Source organism: Microtus ochrogaster, chromosome 7 (genome assembly GCF_000317375.1).
Source record: "Microtus ochrogaster isolate Prairie Vole_2 chromosome 7, MicOch1.0, whole genome shotgun sequence".
In the NCBI taxonomy this organism is placed as follows: Eukaryota; Metazoa; Chordata; class Mammalia; order Rodentia; family Cricetidae; genus Microtus; species Microtus ochrogaster.
This window is the reverse complement of record NC_022014.1, coordinates 60,317,655-60,330,920: the sequence shown is the minus strand read 5'-3', so window position 1 is coordinate 60,330,920 and position 13,266 is coordinate 60,317,655. Positions and strand designations below refer to the sequence as shown.

The 13,266-nt window shown below is 42.6% G+C and overlaps 1 protein-coding gene across 7 annotated transcripts in view; it reads right to left on the bottom strand.

Annotated features, from left to right (window-relative positions):
- The window catches only part of Helz (helicase with zinc finger), a 147,389-nt gene that overhangs the window by 128,086 nt on the left and 6,037 nt on the right, over window positions 1–13,266 (bottom strand). For 6 of the 7 annotated variants that reach the window (XM_026780158.1, XM_005350436.3, XM_013347521.2 and 3 more), the window contains one exon: window positions 9,142–9,198. The exons of the other annotated variant lie outside the window; for it this stretch is intronic. The gene's annotated coding sequence lies outside the window, so the exon portion shown is untranslated. The remainder of the gene's footprint in view (window positions 1–9,141; window positions 9,199–13,266) is intronic. 7 annotated transcript variants of the gene reach the window in all.

Genomic DNA, 13,266 nt, shown 5'->3' with positions numbered 1-13,266 from the left:
GAGATGGCTCAGAGGTTAAGAACACTGATTGCTCTTCCAGAGGTCCTGAGTTCAATTCCCAGCAACCACATGGTGGCTCACAACCATCATCTATAGTGAAATGTGGTGCTCTCTTCTGGCCTGTAGGCATACATGAAGGCAAAACACTATATACATAATAAATAAATAAATCTTTAAAAAAAAAAGAAATTCACATTTAAGCTAACAGGTGCCTATAATTTGTGTAATGCATTAGTTTGTCTGTGTGATTTCCAATGATCACAGAAAGAAATTCGGACTGACCCACATGACCATGGCAGACACAGCAGAAAGCATGAGGTCTGCCAAGACACAGATGGATCTGGGCTAGCATAGCCTGGAATTCACTACATGGTACAACTGTCATGCTTCCTCTGGGGAAAAAAGAATCATCACCATTCCTCAGAGGGCACATGATTCCAAGACGCTCACCTACTAATGCCCAAACTCATGACCTAGCACTGGGTCACTCACTCTGGCCACCAGCCAACTTTCTCAGCACCACACACACAAACGCCAAGGGCAGTCAGATCCCGACGACACTGTTACTCTGCCCACAGCACTCTTCTCAACCTCTGTCCGACCTACATTCTGTGCTGTTTTCAATGACCTCCTCAAACCAGCCTTCCTTGCTACAGAACTACTGGGCCTCCGACATTTTACCTTGGATTATATATCATGTACAATGTTTATCTGCCCAATACTACCATCTTATACAAACAGGTATCACGTTTGCTGCCATTTTTATTCCCAGGACAATCACAACATTCACTAAACATATTCAGTAAGTACTTCAGATGAACTGTCCAAAGAAATGACCTAGAATAACTAAAATACCAGGATTCTAAGAACTATTGTGTATGAATTCAGTTGTCACTAGAATGCCGGCCAGACAAGGAACACAGTATTAGCTTCTACATCATCTGTTTTGCCCAGACTGGAGTCTCTTATGGTTCTATGGACACAGAGGTAAAACATCCTGAAGAGCAAAATTTTATTTATTGTACTGTATTTACAATACAGCAGCCTTGCATTTTTCTCTAAAATGTAAGGCCACTGAGTACACACACACATACACAGGGAGAAAGGGAGGGAGGAGGGAAGAAGGGAAGGAGAGGAGGGAAGGAGGGAATAAACTTTAAGGGCCAGGGAGCTAGCTCGGTGGATAAAGACACCTGCTGCCAAACCTGAGGACCTGAGTTCTATTCCTGGATCCACGTAGTGGAAGGAGCACTGATTCCCCTAAGTTCTCAGCAAACTGTCCACTGACGTATCCATGCACACATGCTCACACACACGTGCTCACGCACACACAATAATAATTATAAAAAACAATAGTCTTAACTGCTAAATATAAAAGCATTAGGAAAATAAGCTTCTGAGAGAAAACTAGAAAAAAATCAAGTTTATCAACCATATTCCATTGATAATTCCTTCTCTCATAATGCGGTAATGCTTCTAAACTCCAAATGCTTAGCAAAGGAAAATGTTTTAGTTTTGTGTTTGTTTGTTTATTTAAAACAAGCTCTCATAAGCCATAGCTCAGGCTAGCCAAGAACTCATTATGTAGCCCAGGCTAGTAGAAACTCACAGCAATCCTCCTGCCTTGGCTTGAACTGCCATATCAGAACTGTAGAAAATGGTTTTTCTCTTTATTTGCTCTCTGTGTCTTTTACATCGTGCGTCTCCATCTCGTTCATTCTCCACCCCTTGTCCTTGCAGCCTCCATCCAAAATAAACTAAAGTGAACCTTAAGAGAGGAACAGAGTCAGCCTCGTCATGGAAGTTTCACCGTTAGTCACAGAGGAAATACTTTTTTTTTTTTTTGGTTTTTCAAGACAGGGTTTCTATGTGTAGCCCTGGCTATCAAGGAACTCATTCTATAGAACAGGCTAGCCTCAAACTCAAAGATCTGACTGCTTCTGCCTTGTGGTGCTGGGATTAAAGGCATGCACCACTACCGCCCAATGTCAAGAAATGTTTTAAATTGAGCAGGGCAGAGGTGGCACATGCTGTTAATCACAGCACGTGGAAGGCAGAAGCCATTGAATGTGTGAGTTTTTTTCATCTACGTTGTTCATGCTACAAGAAAAAGAAGGAGGAGGAGGAGGAGGAGGAGGAGGAGGAGGAGGAAGAGGAAGAAGAGGAAGAAGAGGAAGAAGAAATCAAGCCAGAGACAGAGGCAGGCAGATCTCTGTGAGTTTGAAGCTACCCTGGTCTATAAAGCGAGTTCCAGGACAGCCAGAGCTACACAGAGAAACCTTGTATCAAAAAACTAAAAAAAAAAAAAAATCTTCTGGAAGAGCATAAAGCAAACCAGGCCACTTTCCTTCCGTACACAAAAATCAGTGTCATGGGATCACTTCGCACATGTGGTTCACTGCAGGTGACGGTAAGAAAAGAGATGAGAGACTACATTGAAGGGGAAGAGCTGAGCAGCCAAACACTCCTCTTCCCACATTTCTGCATCCACAAGTTTCCATAATAGAAATGCCTAAAATGAATAACTCATCATTCTCACCCGGGTGGTAGTAACACATGCCTTTAATTCTAACACTAGGGAGGCAGAGGCAGGCAGATCTCTGAGTGTGAGGCCAGCCTGGTCTATAAAGTGAGTTCCAAGACAGCCAGAGCTGTTATAGAGAGAAACCCTGTCTCAAAAAAACAAAAACAAAAACAACTCATTGTTCTCTACACTGCCAGATCTCCAAGCACAGATCCCAGGGAGACCTTCTGTGTTTCCAGGATGAGACAAGAAGCAAGTGCTCTACTGTATAGAGGTATATTATTTGTGTTTTAATAAATAAAGCTTGCGTGAAGATCAGAGTGCAAAGCAGTCACACTAGTCAGCCACACAGACCAGGGAGTCTGGCTCACACCTTTAACCCAGGAGACAGAGGCAGACAGGTCTCTGAGTTCAAGGCCACCCTGGGCTACACAAGATTGAATCTGTCTAAAGGATAAACAGAGCTCACACAAAGGTGCTCCCAGCACTTGGGATCCCACGCCTTTAATCCCAGCACTTGGGAGGTGGAGGCAGGAGTGGCTGGGCAGAGAGAAGAATATAAGGGGGAAGAGACAGGAGCTCACTGGAGTGTGGGGTGTGAGAATTCGTGGAGACAGGATCTCACCCCTTCGGTCTGAAGATTTGGAAGAAGTAAAAAGTCTCTCTAGTAGTTAGCTGCTTTGCTTTTCTGATCTTCAGGCTGAACCCCAATTATCTGTCTCTAGTTTTTATTATTCGTGCTACACCACTAGGAATCTATCCCCATGTTTACCTCAGGCCCCCAACCATAACCACAACCTCACCTGATTTATACTTAGGATCCCTGTACCTGCATACCCTCCCCACACCTCCCAGTCACCACCTCTCTCCATCTCCAAAATACTTCTTAAATCTACTACTGCTTTCCAAAACTGCCAACTTAATTCAAGCCTTCATCACCCTTCACTTAACTGCCATGAATCCAACCAGCCTCTTGTGCCTTACTCTGCTTCCTACCAAGCCACCTACTCACACCATCCTGATCATGGCAGCACCACCTTCCACTCCATGCCACTACATGTAATCAGGACATGCAGTTCCCACTCTGCCCCAGGTTTCCTTCTACACTCTTCTTCCGATTGTTCTTCATCTTGTGACTTACATGCCACCCTTCAGGCTGGAATGTCCCATTCTCCCACCAAGTCCCTATGCACTTTATCAGAAGACCTCATTTGGTCTTTCAGTTCCTGTCACCTGCATTCCCTGTACAAGACAGTCAACTCCTCTCCAACAGGAACTACAATTTTGCTTCCGATTCTCAGAATAGTTTCCCAAAGCGCATGCTGAGGCACAGACATGCCATGAATGAGGTAGGGATGTCCTACCATAATGGTATCCTCAGCCACAAGGGACATCAGAAGACAGAAGCCCTAACTGATTAAGCCTCAAACAGATTCCTCCTTCACCCCAGTACATGCCTTTGTGATATCTGAAGTACTCAGCTGACACAACGCTGCTGTGGAAATGTCCATTAAGCACTTACTAAGATGAATCTTGGAATCACCGACTATCCCCCTTCGGCCACAATCCCCAATATCACTTACCACTCAGACTATATCCTCATTACAAGCTTTTTCAATGAGCTCAGTCTGGCCATCTTCCTAACAATTATCCATTAGCTAGTTATACTTCCCTTACTATGCAAAGCCCACATTAATTTTGATTGCATAATAATGCAAAAGAAAAGGACAAAGATGACTCAAACAGTTAAACACAACATTAAAGGTCAATGAGATACAAGAGTCATTTTATACTACTAAATCAGAAGAAAATGTTTACAAAAACATGAACTTCTATCCAACTTACAGTCCAAGAGGAAAATCTGTATTTGCTAGCAGTACAAATTGGCATGACATCCTTGCTGCTAGAGTAAAACAACACACATCAAAATTCATAAAAACATTAACATAAATATCCTTCAACATAATACCATACTCCAAAATTTATGCTACAGATATAGTCAGAAGGGGTGTGTGTATGTGTGTGTGTGTGTGTGTGCGCATGTGTGTGCGCGCATGTGTGTGCGTATTCCAGAGGTCCTGAGTTTAATTCCCAGCAATCACATGGTAGCTCACAACCATCTAGAATGGGAACTAATGCCACTCATACATACATACACATATCTTTTTTAAAAATGGCTAACTGAAAGCCAGCCAGCAACATAAATAACTAATGCAAAAAGAGAGACATACATAATGCAGTTCAGTTGGTAGGATGCTGGTCTATAATGCACAAAGCCCTGGGTTCAGTTCCCACAGTGTGGTAGCTACACATCAGGAGGTGGAAGCAGGAGAGAAATTCAAGGTCATCTGAGGCCACAAAATGTGTCTGAGGCCAGTTTCCATGTGTAAATTAAAATTGTAATTTCTCACCCTGCCCTTGGTTTGTTTTTTCTGTCTAGCCAGCCATGGCTGTCTCATAACTTTCTGTCTTCGTTTGCATCCAAGTGCCGGGATTAAAGGCATGCGCCACAATTCTCATCTTAAAATTATGAAATTTATAACATGAAATGTTCATCAACATCTAATTAGTTTTTAAAGCATCAAAATATTACATATCATAACTTAAAGCAGATCAATGCCTAGCTCAATCATCATCAGGGAGCTTCATTCAGCAGCTCATGGGAAAGAAGCAGAGCCCCACAGCCAAACACTGGGCGGAGTTTGGGGAAGCCCTCAGGAGATGGATAGGAGGAACTGTAGGAGTTAGAGGGGTCGAGGACACCAGGAGACCAAGGCCAACAGAATCGACTAAGCAGAGCTCATAGGGGATTACAGACCCTGAAGCATCAAACACGGAGCCTGCAAGGGCTGGCATTAGGTCCTCTGCATGTATGCTGTGGTCAGCTTGGGGTTTCTATGAGACTCCTAAACATGGGAGTGAGTGTTCCTCTGACTCTTATGCCTGCTCTTAGCACCCATTTCCACCTATGAGGGTTTATGTCTAGTCTTACTGCATCCTGTTATGCTGTTGATATCCCTGGGAAGCCTGCTCTTTTCTGAAGAGGAACAGAGGAACGGTGGATCTAGAGGAGAGGGGAGGTGGGAGGAGGGCTGGGAGGAGAGAAGGGAGGGGAGGTTATAGTCAGTTATAGTCAGGTGTATTTATGAGAGAAGAAAAAAGAAAAGAGAGGAGAGGGGAGGGAGGGGAAGGGAGGAGAGGAGAAGGGAGGGGAGGGGAGGAGAGGGGAGGGGAGGGGAGAGCAAAGGAGAGAGGTAAAAAGAAAAGAAAAGAGAAAATTCCAGGGGCTGGGAAGATGGTTCATCAGTTAAGAGCATGCACTGTACCCAGGCAGTGGTGGCGCACACCTTTAATCCCAGCACTCAGGAGGCAGAGGCAATAGGATCTCACAGTAGTATCTCCACCTCAGTTTTCTTGTCTTCTTTTTTTTTTTTTTGTTTTGAAACGGTCAATCCTCCTGCCTCAGCTTTTCTAGTGTTGGGTTGGTCTAAAAATATTTTAATAATTTATTTACTTTTATTTTATATGCATTTGTGTTTTGCCTGTATGTCTGTATAAGGATGTCAGATCCCCTGGAACTTGAATTACAGACAGTTGTGAGCTGCAATGTGGGTGCTGGGAATTGAACTTGGATCCTCTAGAGGAGCAGCCAGTGCTCTTAACTGCTGAGCTATCTCTGCAGCTCCCTTTATTAGATCTTAGAAACAAAGTCTCACTATAGCTCAAGGTGGCTTGGGATTCCACATGTCGTCCAGCACCTTAGCTAGTAATTCTCCAATCTTCCCAAGTACTGAGATACAAACATGGCCCTCTTTGCCTGTCTCCATCTTAGTTTACCAAGGACCATAATTTACCTCAAATAGACTTCCAACCCTCTCTACATACCTACAAGAGATGAATGGCGCAAAATGCTCACATACTCAAGAGACAAAGAAAAATAATCACAGGTTACTGTAATGACTAGGGAACCATGAACACGTGTAAACTTCCAAATACACAGCTTTGGTGTCTTCACGTCTCTAGGAGTCACAAGAACATTGTGCTGACTCAGCAATGGGCTGTTACAGTGAAAAGACAGGCATGTTCAAGGACATATCAAAGAACCAGGGGCCAGGAAGTGTAAGTTAAACAGACAGAAGATCCAGGTGTGCTCGCACACTCTGCTAATACTAATTCTCAGGAGAGGCACAGACAGCAAGAGTCCAGGTTTGAAGTCAGCCTAGACTATATTACAAAAATTAGTAAAAAGAAAAGAAATGTCCATTTACATACAGTAAAAATGACTAAAAACTCAAGCTATAACAAATGATAAAAAGTAGCCAGCAAGTTCTTATAAATATTACCAACCAGAGTTCAAAAGGCAAGATAGCAAGGCTTCCTGGAGAGGAGGATGCCTAACAAAAGGCTAGTACTGAAAATAAATGGAAAATACGTTTAGAGCCAGTGACAGCTAGTGCATCTGGTGTGCTCACAGCCCGAGGGCCCATCCCAGAACCAAAATAAGAAATCTTGGTGCTAATGACGTACTGAAGAACACTAAGTCTTCCAGGAACTCAGGCTACAGTTACAGGAAAGTTCTTGACTGGCATGCACAAGGCTTGTGTTCAATCCCTAGCATTGCAAAAGAAAAACCAGGGGGCTGGAGAGATGGCTCAGTGGTTAAGAGCATCGCCTGCTTGTCTAAAGGTCCTGAGTTCAATTCCCAGCAACCACATGGTGGCTTACAACCATCTGTAATGAGAGATCCGGTGCCCTCTTCTGGCCTGCAGGCATGCATGTAGGCAGAATGCTATATACACAATAAATAAATAAATCTTTTTTAAAAAAAGAAAAAGAAAAAAGAAAGAAAAACCAGGAACGAAACGGGGATCCAGGAAGACCAGGCTAGATTCGTCTGCGTTTGCCCCCCACCATCCTCACCTCTGAATGCTGGATTTAAAGGCATGCATCACCATGCTCACTTAAAACTCTGAAGTTTATAACATGATAAAAGTTTTTTTTTTTTTAAAAAAAAAAAAGTTTTTAAAGCATCAAATTATTACAAATCATAACTGAAAGTATGAACATTTTGAAATGGAATGCCAAAAAGAAAAGCTACTGTTTCTGGGTAATAAACCCAAACACTGAACAATTTCAACACTAAGAAAATGTATAGATAGATAGATAGATAGATAGATAGATAGATAGATAGATAGATAGATAGAGTGAGTCTTTGCTGGCCTAGAACTTGCTATGCAGTTGAAGCTAACCTTAAATTCCCCACCCTTCTGCCTCAGCCTCCTGATTACTGAGATTTAAGATATATACCAAGCACACCTGGCTCTCACCTTTTCTATTGCAACATCAAAGACCAACAGAATGGACCAAGAATATTGGCTAACTCTCTTTAGTTAGTTGGCATTTCAGCAAAATGTAAATAATCTGAGAGGTAAAAAGCGTTAAATAAAGGCAATATAATCCTTAGGAACAAAGTCCCACCTTTTGTTTCTACTGGAATAATCTCAGTATCTCAGTCCTCAAAACTAATTATGAACATAAAAGACATGTATTTTATACAATCAGTCATTCATGACCCAACATAAAGAGTAGATATTGAGGAAAGCAGCTCGGAGTTTAGTCTTCAGAACACAAGGTGACTAGCACTTAAGAATGCTGACATAGATGCTGACAGGAACCCCCATCACAGGAGACAAACCGAGCCTCAGTGCCTTACTAACTCAAAACCAAAGTGCAGGAAGAACCTCCCTCCCACTGCCCTTGATCTCTGAGCACTAGTCGGACAGGGCAGCAGGAAGTGCCTTGAGCTATCTTTGTCTAGCCTGTGCAGAAGCAGCCAATTCAGGTCCTACAGCCCCAGGCTGCCTGTTTTGCCTGGCTGTTCATTCCACCCTGCCCCACAGCATCTTTTCTGGCCAGACTTGTCAAGATGGAGTCTCCAAACATCACCAAGGTACAATGACACATAGGTATAAAAATGTCACAATGAGGGACAAGAGAGATGGCTTAGCACTGAGGAGCACTGGTTGCTCTTCGGGAGGACCTGAGTTCAAGACCCAGCAACCACATGGCAGCTCACAACCATCTGTAATGGGATCTGATAACCTCTTCTGATGTGCAGGCAAACATGCAGAGAGAACACTCATACATTAAAAAAATAACAGATTAAAAAAAAAAAGTCATGGGAGCTGGAGAGGTAGCATAGAGATTAACAGCACTGACTGGTCTTCCAGAGGACCCAGGTTCAATTCCCAGCATCCATATGGCAGCTCACAACTGTCTGTAACTCTAAGATCTGACGTCCTCACATAGACATACATGTAGGCAAAATGCCAAAACACATAAAATAATTAATATAAGTGGTAGGCAGTGGTGGCACATGCCTTTATTTCTATAATTCTAGCACTTGGGAGGTAGAGGCAGGCAGATCTCTGTGAGTTTGAGGACAGCCTGGTCTACAGGCAAGTTCCAGGACAGGGTCCAAAGCTACAGAGACACCCTATCACACACCCCTCCCAAAAAGTAAAAAGACAAAGTTTCTCCTGTCCCCTGTCCCTTCTTCATGCATGGTTTAGGTTTTTTTCTCCTTTGTAACCCTCTTCTAAGCCATCTATACTCACCTGCAGTTCACTGCACTGGGTATCACCCAAATAGCCCATCAGATCTCTTTATAATTTCTGAAAGAGAGAAAAAAAAAGCCTTTACCACAGATTGGCAGGTGTGGTAGCACACGCGTGGAAAGACTGAGGCAGGAGAGCCTTGGATTTGAGGTCAGCCTCGGCCATATACCAAAACCCTGTCTCCAAGAAATACACAACAAAGAAAAACTATCAATCGCTATATCATTTCAGAGCATCTGTATTCACTATGCACAACATCTGGCCTCTCTGTCCCCAGTAACACAATCAGATCTAGCAGAACCAGCCATGGACTAAAGGCCTTGACACAGCCTCTAGACATAAAAGCTTTCCCACTGCTACTGCTGAGCTGCGCAACCTCGGGCAAGTCAGCTTCTCCAGGGCTACATCCCTCATTTGGAAAATGAGAAAGACGGGAGTAGAGTGCTGGTCTAGCATTCACAGAGTCCTGAGTTCAATACCCAGAACTGCCATGGTGACGCAGGCCTACAATCCCAGTACCCAAGAAGTACAGGCAGGAGGATCAAAAGTTCAAAATTGGGAAAGGAAAGATGTTTCAGAACTTGCTGTTCTTTCAGAAGATCAGGATTCAGTTCTCAGAACCTACATGGTGGCTCGCACCATCTGAAACTCCAGTTCCAGAGGATCTAGAGCCCTCTTCCTTCTCCAAGAGTACCAGACATGTATGTAGTACATACATACAGAAAAAAAGTTCATATACATAAAATAAATCTGAAAATTTTTATTTAAAAATGTTTAAGTTTATTCTCTAAAAAAAAGTTTATGCTCAGCTACACAGTCCAAAGCCAACCTGGGCTACACAAAACTTATCTCAAAAATAATGAAGGGGGCTGGAGAGATGGCTCAGAGGTTAAGAGCACTGGCTGCTCTTCCAGAGGTCCTGAGTTCAATTCCCAGCAACCACATGGTGGCTCACAACCATCTGTACTGAGATCTGGTGCCCTCCTCTGGTGTGCGGGCATACATCGAGGCAGAATGCTGTATACATAATAAATAAATAAATCTTTTTAAAAAAATAAAATAAAAATAATGAAGGAAAAAAACAAGAAAGTAAAACTAACCAGAAAAAAGATCAAAGTTTTCCAGAAAGAATACCATCAACACCATTCAATATTCTTCTACTATGTCAGTTCACATTCAAGCCTAAATTCCTCCTTCCCAAAATGAAAATAACTGTCTTGTAAGATGCTAGACGATGGACCCGACAGGTTAAAAAAAATCCATAGTAAACATATGGGGACCTTATTATAGACTCCAACAATGGGGGCTGGAGAGATGGCTCAAGGCTAAGAGCACTGGCTGCTCTTCCAGAGAACTTGGGTTCAATTCCCAGCACCCACAAGACAGATCACAGCTCTCTGTAACTCAGTTCCAGGGAATCTGACGTCCTCATTCAGACATACATGCAGGCAAAACATCAAAGTATGTGAAAGAAAGAAAAATTTTTAAAAAATCTAACAATGGTAGTAGGGCATAGTGGCATATGCCTTTACTCCCAGTACTCAGGAGGCAGAGGCAGGATCACTGTGAAAGGCCACTCTGGTCTAGAGCGAGTTCTAGGACAGCCAGGGCAATGTCAAGAGACCTTGTCTCAAAACACAATAAATAGATGAATGGATGGATGGATATATAAGACAGACAGACAGATAGATGATCAGCAAAATGAAAACTTACCCAGCCTGACCTCAATACTAATTGTCTAAACATTTAATAGTTTGACAGTAGATTGTCACTAATGTTTAATGTCACAGGAGAGCAGAATAGACATCCTGTGTCTAGTTCAACAGCCATGCATTCTGGATTTCTCTCTCTACTTCTACTGTTGCCAACACACTATAGGATCAGAGAGGTCTTCCAAAACCTAAATGACACCCAGCTATTTACCAAGGCCATGCAGAAGAAGAGGGAGACTGAGTGAAAACAGGAGCTTGGAGAAGGGAGGTTTTGTTTTTAATCTTTTTCTTTTTTTGTTTTTGGTTTTTTGAGACAGGGTTTCTCTGTGTAACAGCCCTGGCTGTCCTGGAACTCATTCGGTAGATCAAACTGGTCTCAAACTCACAAAGATCTGCCTACTCTGCCGCCCTAGTACTGGGACTAAAGGCATGTGCCACCACCACCCAGTTAATCCTTTTCTTATTAATATGGGGGGGGTGTGAATAGTATTTATGTCTGTGTAAATGCCTCATGTGTGCAAGTACCATAGAAACCAGAAGAGCTGAAGTTACAGGCAGTTGTGAGCTACCCATGTGGGTGCTGGGTACTTAACTATTCTTACCCACTGAGCCATCTCTCCGGCACCACTCTTAGTCTTTGTTTTATATACTCAAGTGTTGCTCAATTTAACTTACCATATGCATGCATGATTTCTGTGCAATTTTTCCAACTATATTATTTATAAATATACCTGACAGGCTGTGTTTACAAGAAATTTTCTAACATAAGGTATATTTCCACAAAGGAAAGTGAAAAAGCAAATTCAGACGTGATAAGAAAACTGAAAATATGGCATAGAAATAAAACTCACAATCATTCACACTTCAGAGTGGATCAGTCCAAAAATGTGATGCGTACAGGAGAGCTGGCTCAGTAGGGGGTAAAGGCACTAGCTGCACAAGACTGACATGTGAGCTCAATCTACAGAGCCATGTGAAGTTGGAAGGAGAGAGCCAACTCCAAAGTTCTCCTTGGACAAGCACGTGTATACACGAACCCTAAAACTTTTAGATATGTATGTATATACATTCATATATGTATATGTATATATACATATATATATATGATAAGCTACTTTTTATTCAAAAGCTAGACAAATTCCAGTTTCACCAGACACCCTGTTCTTAGAAAATGAACCCAGAATGATTATAAGTATACAGAGTTGATGAGACTTTTGACTTAAATTGGAAACTTTCAATTTCTTTCAGATGACTCAAAGTGTAACAAATACTTGACAGATATATAAGTATTTACATGTGTAACATATGCAACTGGTCGTCATGATTTGTCAGTCTTAAAAAGAGGAATAATGACTATCTGATTCAGGATTTTCAAGGGTTATGTCGACCACACCTGAAGTGGCAGAGAAGGGTTTTGTGCCACTGTTCACTCATGCTACAGAGGTAACCCTGACACACCAGTGCCATGAAGAGACAGGCAAGCCGGTGTGACACTCTCTCCATGTTACACTTCACTTGTAGAAAACATTTCAAAACACTACTTAGCAATCCAATTACATTTGCAAGTATGTTTACCTAAATTCATGAAAATAAACAACCCTAAGAACCTTATTGCTTGCACTGGGCCTGCATTTGGATCTGAAGTAGTGAGTGACAGACAATTACAGGCTGATTTGCATTCAGTGGTACTGTCAAGCTACCTCTTAGACACAGGTGTGTTTCTAAGAGTTAGCCGACTTCCCTGAGGGTCCCTCTGCACTACATTCAGCTTTTCGTGAAAACATTACAATTATTTGTTCCTTTCTAGACCTTTTCTATTTAGTGTGTATGAGTGTTTTGCCTGTACATTTGTCTATGCACCACATACATGCCTGGTGCCCAGAGGTCATCCCCTGGAACAGATGTAAGTGGACACGTAGATACTGGGAATTGAACCCAGGTTCTCAGCAAGAGCAACAAGTGCTTTGAATGACTGAACCATCTTTCCAGAGCATATACTACAGACTTTTTCCTTTTTTGTTTTTGTTTGTTTGTCTGTTTTGTTTTGTTTTTGTTTTTCGGGACAGGGATTCTCTGTGTAACAGCCCTGGCTATCCTGAAACTCACTGTGTAGACCAGGCTGACCTCAAACTCACAGAAATCCACCTTCCTCTGCCTCCCGAGTGCTAGGATTAAAGATGTGCACTACCACCCAGCTACATTGCACATTTTTAAGTTTCACAAGGCCCTCCAGAAGCAGAAATGGTTGTTAGCATTCTTCTCCTAGTCACTGAAATGTGTACAGTCCATATAGCTATACAGACTTTAAAAACAATGACTGGCTGGGCGGTGGTGGCGCACGCCTTTAATCCCAGCACTTGGGAGGCAGAGGCAGGCGGATCTCTGTGAGTTCGAGACCAGCCTGGTCTACAAG